Genomic DNA, 7,809 nt, shown 5'->3' with positions numbered 1-7,809 from the left:
TTACTCACATTCTCTCACCATACTTCAGGTGTAAAATGAGTACCTGACCGTTAACAGCGTTGTCTGTGTCCCCCAAAAAATGTGTAGCAGGCGTCAGGTCTCATTCTATGTGTTACGTGTTGCTGTTGGTCAAGATATCTTGCATAGAGCCTTTTATTTTATTGAACTACCTCAGTTTTATTTTTATGTGTCAGTTGATAGTATGTGTGTTATAAGATTATAATTACAAATGCTTGATTTAATGTCATATCATTACTGACAATTTAACTCACTCAATTCTACAGATTTTTGCGACTTTTCAAAATTGGAAAAAATGTATTTAAAATGAGCTTGTTCATGTTCATAGCATTGATAGTTTTATTCAACTACCATTAACGTGTAAAAATTAAGAACATTAGCTTTGATACTATGCCTATAATTTGTCTCACAAAAATGTAATAAATAGGCATGGGGTAAAAGTAACCCCAGGTATACTACGGATATAGTCGGTGTGAGGGTCGAGTGAGTTAAAGTGCATAGAGCATGACATCATCATGGTTATACGCAAATAGAATAATAAATGGGGCAGCGTGGCTCAGCGGTACAGTCTTTGCTTCATACCTGAAAGGTACCCAGTTCGATCACTCGCCGTTGCGCTGTGCACCCTTGAAGAAGTTACCTCGCCCTAGCTCAATTTGCGGCGCTGCATTGTGGCTGATGCCTGGGATATTCCAGTCTTATCTTAGAATAGACCCTAGAGACGAATTTCCCCTATTGGATGAATAAAGCAATTTTTATTATTATTTTTATTATTATTTTTATTTATTATTTATTTAGAAGTGATATTTATTATTTATTTAGAAGTGATATTTATTATTCATTTAGAAGTGATATTTATTATTTATTTAGAAGTGATATTTATTATTTATTTAGAAGTGATATTTATTATTTATTTGGAAGTGATTGATTATTTATTTAGAAGAGATATTTATTATTATTTAGAAGTGATATTTATTATTTATTTAGAAGTGATATTTATTATTTATTTAGAAGTGATATTTATTATTTATTTAGAAGTGATATTTATTATTTATTTAGAAGTGATATTTATTATTATTTAGAAGTGTATTTATTATTTATTTAGAAGTGATATTTATTATTTATTTAGAAGTGATATTTATTATTTATTTAGAAGTGATATTTATTATTTATTTAGAAGTGATATTTATTATTATTTAGAAGAGATATTTATTATTTATTTAGAAGTGATATTTATTATTTATTTAGAAGTGATATTTATTATTTATTTAGAAGAGATATTTATTATTATTTAGAAGTGATATTTATTATTTATTTATATTAAGATGTACATTGAGTTTTTTTCTTTATTGAACATTGTCTTTTGGGGTAATATTTGTTGTATTCTGGTAAAACCCGTCGGATGTCCGACAAAAAAAAAAATTAATCCTATATTATTATATATTTGATTGGAGGCATCATTTCTGGAACAAATGCAGTTTGAATTTTGTAATTATCTTAATTAGGGCCAAAGTTATTCACAAATCAAGGGGGGGGGGGACAATTTTTTTTTTTTTTAATGAGAAAATTGCTTTTAAAGAGAAGTCATACATACATGTATTAACTACAAATTGTTTAGAATACAGTAACATTATCATCTCAACAGCACTTGCACACCAAATTCATACCTAAAAAATAAGAAAACAAAGTCCGTCTGAAACACACGCCAAAGATTTTGACTTTATTTCTCCCTTTTGTCCTTCTTGACTATGTGACGTGATACTTTTATGCAGCTATGCGATCTTGTGGTATGACACTCGCTTTCGGATTGGAAGGTCCTGGGTTCGAGCCTTGCTCTTTACTCACATTCTCTCACCGTACTCAGGTGTAAAGTGAGTACCTGGCCATTAACAGCGTTGTCTCTGTTCGATTCAAATTGTAGTATCGCCTAACAGGTGTCATATCCCGTCCTAAATGTTAAATTTGCTGTTGGCTAGGGACCCCTTGTAAAGTGCTTTGAGCACGTTTAGTGGATATTGTCCTAAATAAAAGCTAAAAAAAAACAACAACTTTAGGATGAGGAGGTTCTTGTGTGGCTTCATCTTCACTTGCCGATTGATCTCTCACTACTGTTAGTGTTAGGATTTCGTTTGTGATTTTATTTTTATTTTCAGATATTGATATTGACTTTTAGATATCGTATATTGTAAATTAAAAGAAAAGAATATGTATTATTCACCCCTCTCATTGGAAAACCCTATCATTTCTTAGTAAATACATAATTTTTGAATTATACTTTGAATGCGTTGAATGAAATTTTAATTCAACGATTGCAGAATATTTTTGCACATTTTATTGGTGTGAAATTAGATGTAAAAGGCAGCTGATTGGCAATTATAAATAATATTTTGGTGCGCATGAATACAAATCCAATGTTTTTAGTTTTGGGTCAAATTGTCATTCAAGCAGAAGGAGAAAGATACTTTTGTCAGATTTTTTTTATTAATGGCGCGTATTTTTCTGGGTTTTCTCAGCTGCCCCTCTATCGAAAGGGGTAGAAATTTGTGTCAACATTTGAATGAATTTGTCTTAACTGAATCTAGATTTTGGACCGTGTTGATGTTATATATAAAAAAAGTTTTCATCTTTAAGACCTATAAAAAAAGCTACTCTACTTTAAAACCGCTGTCATAAAATTCGAGATTTTACACTGTCAAAATGTAAAGTTACACACCACAAAGTATGAGATGAATTCATCGCTTTTCCAAAAAAAATCTCGTGTTGACACGTAGTTCCGGCTAGTGATTATGAGTTCACGTCATACTTGTTTCCGAATTAAAACAATTCGCTTTAACTGCTATAAAATTACAACTTATGTAGTTTGCCTTAAATTTTGAATTTATGATTTATTGCATATCAATATTAAGGGCATTCGAGGGATTTTATCCTATTTTGCCCTATACCATATGTTATGTTATGCTATATCATGCATGTTATTGCATATTTATTGCATATTATACATCATGTCACAATTACCGATATGAAATCTCTAGCTTTAAATCCTTTGAAATACTGATTATATACTCAATATTTTCAAATTAGCAATGAATGCTGTTTATATAACTTTGAAAAATTCCATGTATGCATGAAAGTTTCACAGAGCATATATAGGCTTTTAAAACATAATATAATCTTTTAAACTATACAGTACAATACGAAACGAAAAGAGAAGATGGTTATAGAGATACGACAGAGAGATCACCATTGTGGAACGACGTGATAGGAAAAGGATTCAAGACAACTTTGAAATGGATATCATCCAAATATGTATGGAGCTGGGTGACCGTAAACATGCATCCGACAAAGGAATGGACGTCTGATAATTCGGGTAGAAAAAGTCTCATGGGTTCTGGCCATTGATATTGATATCCTTGAAAGTGGTGAAGATACTGGCTATTTAGAAGACTGCGTACCATTTTTTTTCTTTTCTGCATCATCTGGAAGGTAATGACTATCATTATGGGGTCAATGCAGAGGTGTTTGAAGACTGGCTAAAGAACCGTTTGCTGCCTTTCCTCGAAACACCCAGCTGTCTTGCATTGGATAACACTACCGTTCGGTGGCCTATGATGATCACTTCAAGGCTCCAACTTCGGCAACTATGCGGGTATGTGGTCTAGTGGTATGACACTCGCTTTCGGATCGGAAGGTCCTGGATTCGAGCCTCACTCGACGCATAGTTGCATCCTTGGAAAAGACTCTTTACTCACATTCTCTCACCGTACTCAGGTGTAAAATGAGTACCTGGCCGTTAACAGCGTTGTCTTTGTCCGAAAAATTGTAATATCGCCTAACAGGCATCATGTCTCGTCCTACATGTTAAATTTTGCTGTTGACCAGGGACCCCTTGTAAAGCGCTTTGAGCACATTAAGTGGATATTGCGCTATATAAAAGCTCGTTTAAACTATAAAAACTGATATGATTTCATGGCTCCAATGAGACAGCACTACATATTATTCTGACCATCACGAGGTTGACTGTGAACACAATCCATTCAAGCTCATTTGGACCCAAGTAAAGAGAAAGATTGAGGGGTGGAACATCAAATATACTCTCACCAACAAGGCAATCAATGATATAACAAGGGAAGACTGGAAAAGGCATGCTCCAACCTTCGCAAACTGGAGGAAATTACATTTCATTGGATAGAGTGATGCCACGAAATCTTTCCATAGTCGTTTCATTTCTCTTTTTCCTTATCATAGTCATCAGAATGTGATGATTGATGTCTCCATTATGTCTTTGTTGTTGTTGGTAGTGTTGGTGTTGTTGTTGTAGTTGTTATTTCTGAACACATGTACCTATTTGTAGAAACACTGAGTAATAAATTGATGAAAATTGATGAAGTTCTACTCTTGACCAGACTACATTAAATTTATGTAATCCTCTTAGGCATAACGGAGCGTTCACATATTACGTCATCAAAAATTTGCCCTTTTTAGACCCCCCCCCTCCCCCCAAGTCATCACTTGTCATCATTGACCTGACCCCCCCCCCCCCCCCCCCCCCCCCCCCCCCCCCCCCCCCCCCCAACAGATGATGACGTCATCTAATTTAATAAAAACTAAAAGATAACTTTAATTTCACAATTTTCAAACCATAAACATTGATTATCAACGTTTGATAAAACACATTCAGACATTTTATTAATTTCAGAAACTGTTGATAATTTATGTTTTACGATACAATGGGGACATAAAATTTAAATTTGCAAAGATGAAATCTAACAAACATTATTTAAATTAGGCTACTTGGTGCAGGTGCTATTAAAATAATTTCAGAAAGTGTAATTTAAAATAGTATAGGAGGTAAATTATTTTATAGCATATTAGTCTTTTAGTGGAATGAATTACTGTTTCAATTTCCAAACATAAAATTAATTGATTCAAAAATGTTTCTGCCTTGGACCTCTGGCAATGTACTATAAATAGTATCATCAATTTCATCTTCATCGTCATCACTTTCTCCCATTTGCTGTTCTTCTTGTATGTCGCATTTTCGTGAATGGTCTTTCATTGCTGTGATCGAGGAGTGATACAACGAACATTTAGGGCAAGTTCGCCTTTTGAGAAGTGATACCCCTTTCCCATCTTGTTTCTTGAGAGATGGGCAATACTCATCATAGCAATTTATCTTTAGCTGTTTTGAAAGGAACAAACTTTGAAATAGGCTTCCAAATCTTCCAGTATTGCCTATCTCCAAACCATCATCACATGAAGCAAGTGGTACAGGTGGTGGCAGAAAACGCTCTGGAAAAAAAGATGAATAGTTAGTACGCCAAGGTTTGCAGCATGAGTTGTCACTGCATTTCACTATTTGCAGCAGATATTGGGATTGACGAATGTGTTTTATCTTCCAATCATCTGTTTCTTGAAATTGAAGTTTAATTAATTTTTCACCTTTTTGCTAATTTATTTGGAATGCCATTTTTGAAGCTCTTGCATTTAATAAAATAGGCCTAATTTGCCTATGTTTTGATGACATCATCTTGGGTCTGACCCCCCCCCCCTCCCCCATGTCAACACATGTCAACATTTGGTAGACCCCCCCTCCCCCCCTAGCTGATGACGTAATATGTGAACGCTCCATAAACACAAGCTATTTCTATTAATTTAGCAATCAAAATAATGTTCGAAACGCTTAATGTTCACTATCATTTGAATTTTCATTAGTAATGTGTATTGATAGTTATAAAATATAGATGCTGGGTGGGGATCCTGACCTCCCAGGGTGGGCAGGGAGGTACATGCTGTGTCTTCTATCCCCCCATACCCGTTTTCCAATTGTATCCTGTCATTGTCTTGGAATGAGATTACTTTGTTTTGTCCTGATCCTTGCCGGAGTTCCTTGGCTGGGAGGGAAATAGTCGAATGTATAGTTATAGTTTTGGGAGATGATATTTTTTTCCTTGTAAATCATCTCTCTGTTATGCAATGCATAATATTTGTATATATATCTAGGTGAACAGACAGTAGGTCACATAGCCCGGAAGAGAATCGATTCTATTGGGGGCCTAAAAACTGGGCCTCAATGAATCTGTACGAATTACGAAACGTTTAAAACGCTTTTTAAAAGTGCCTCTCTACAACTATTTTTATTGAGAAATTATATTTTTCATGATTCTAGTTTAAATACATATTACTCTGATGATAGCTAACCTTGATTATAATTGCTTAAATCACAGATGGGTTAATTAAGGGCAATTCAAATTGATAGTTATTATTTTGTAAACAGTACGAAATATCAAGAAGAAACCCCATAAAATCTGAATATTTCTAGTTCTATGACACATTGCCATATTTATGGACAATAAAGATCTACTATTATTATTATTATTATTATTATTATTTATTATTATTATTTTATTATTTTATTTATTATTATATATAAGATAATAATAATAATAATAATAATAATAATAATAATAATAATAATAATAAGGATGATTATCATGACATGATTACTACTTATTTCTAAGAAGACTATATCTATTTCATATTTCATTGTTATTAGTTGTTAGTTCATATTCTCCATTAGCACTGACATGTACTTTTAATCTAAGTCTATTAACTTAAGAGTAATAGTAGTGAGGGATAGAAATGCTATTATTCACATTGTTGGAATACAACTTGACAAGTAGTCTAGTAAGAAAAAGAAAGTGAAAAATATCCAAATCTAAGGGTGTCTACTTACATGCCATGAATATCACAACCACAAATTAATCCTCAGAAAATCCAAATAAGAAACACACCATAATCTTAATCCATTGGAAGAATAATCCAGATGATTCCATTTCATGATACAATTTGTACCTCACTCTGCGTTTAACGGGCTTGTGACCGTCACAATCAAAATGTGGCCGCATTAAGGTTTTTTTTTTTTTTTTTTTTTTTTTTTTTTTTTTTTTTTTTTTAAATAAATAAATACATAGAAATACATACATGGCCCTATAAGTAATATTGGCGATTCTGAGGATATAAGAAGAAAATTATTTGAGAGTGTCTCTGAAATTCGAGAATTAATATTCACATTCATGGACATAAAAATTTAACATTGGGGCAGGGGGGGGGGGGGGGGGGGGGGGGGGGAGAAAGGATGCTTGATAACGATGTCTTATGTTGATGTCAGCTTTCTTATCTTCCTTGCACTCCGCTCAACATTTCTTTCCTCAACATTTTCCCTGCAATAATTCTTTAGCAAAATATTAACGAGTCTTGAAATTGCAGCGTCTGGTATGGAACAGTCCAATCTGAAAAAACGAGGAAATTCTTTGAATAAATTGAGGTATCTACGCCTACATGATAGCTCCACTGTCTGTCTGAAAAATCCAAAACACAAGAGAACAAATTGAAAAAGCCCTTCTAAAGGACAGCTCAAACCACCACGAGAAAGCGTTGCTGTAAAAGAAGTAGTCTCAGTGGGAAACGATGACATGTTGCCTTGGAGATCAGGGTGTTTCGATGCAATATAACCTACAATATAAAAAAGGCATTGTCTCATCAGTTGACAGTTTACTAGGAAAGTCTGGAAGTGAATCTAAAAGCAAAATATCATTGTCAGAAAATGGAAGGTCACATAAATTACAAGCATGCGGTGCTCCACTGTAATCAACATCTGTTGTCATGCTCTCCAGCATGAGCTTGGCACGATCAATGGTATTGGTATGTGAGGCATTCTCTACTGAAATGTAATAGTTACACCCTGCTGATCTGCGTAAGTGACCAAAATGGCTTTCAATATCATCCTGTTGA

Source organism: Berghia stephanieae, chromosome 7 (assembly GCF_034508935.2).
Source record: "Berghia stephanieae isolate SIO BIC M18660-M18661 chromosome 7, UCSD_Bste_1.3, whole genome shotgun sequence".
NCBI lineage: Eukaryota > Metazoa > Mollusca > Gastropoda > Nudibranchia > Aeolidiidae > Berghia > Berghia stephanieae.
The sequence above is the reverse complement of the archived record's forward strand: the minus strand, read 5'-3'. Positions refer to the sequence as shown.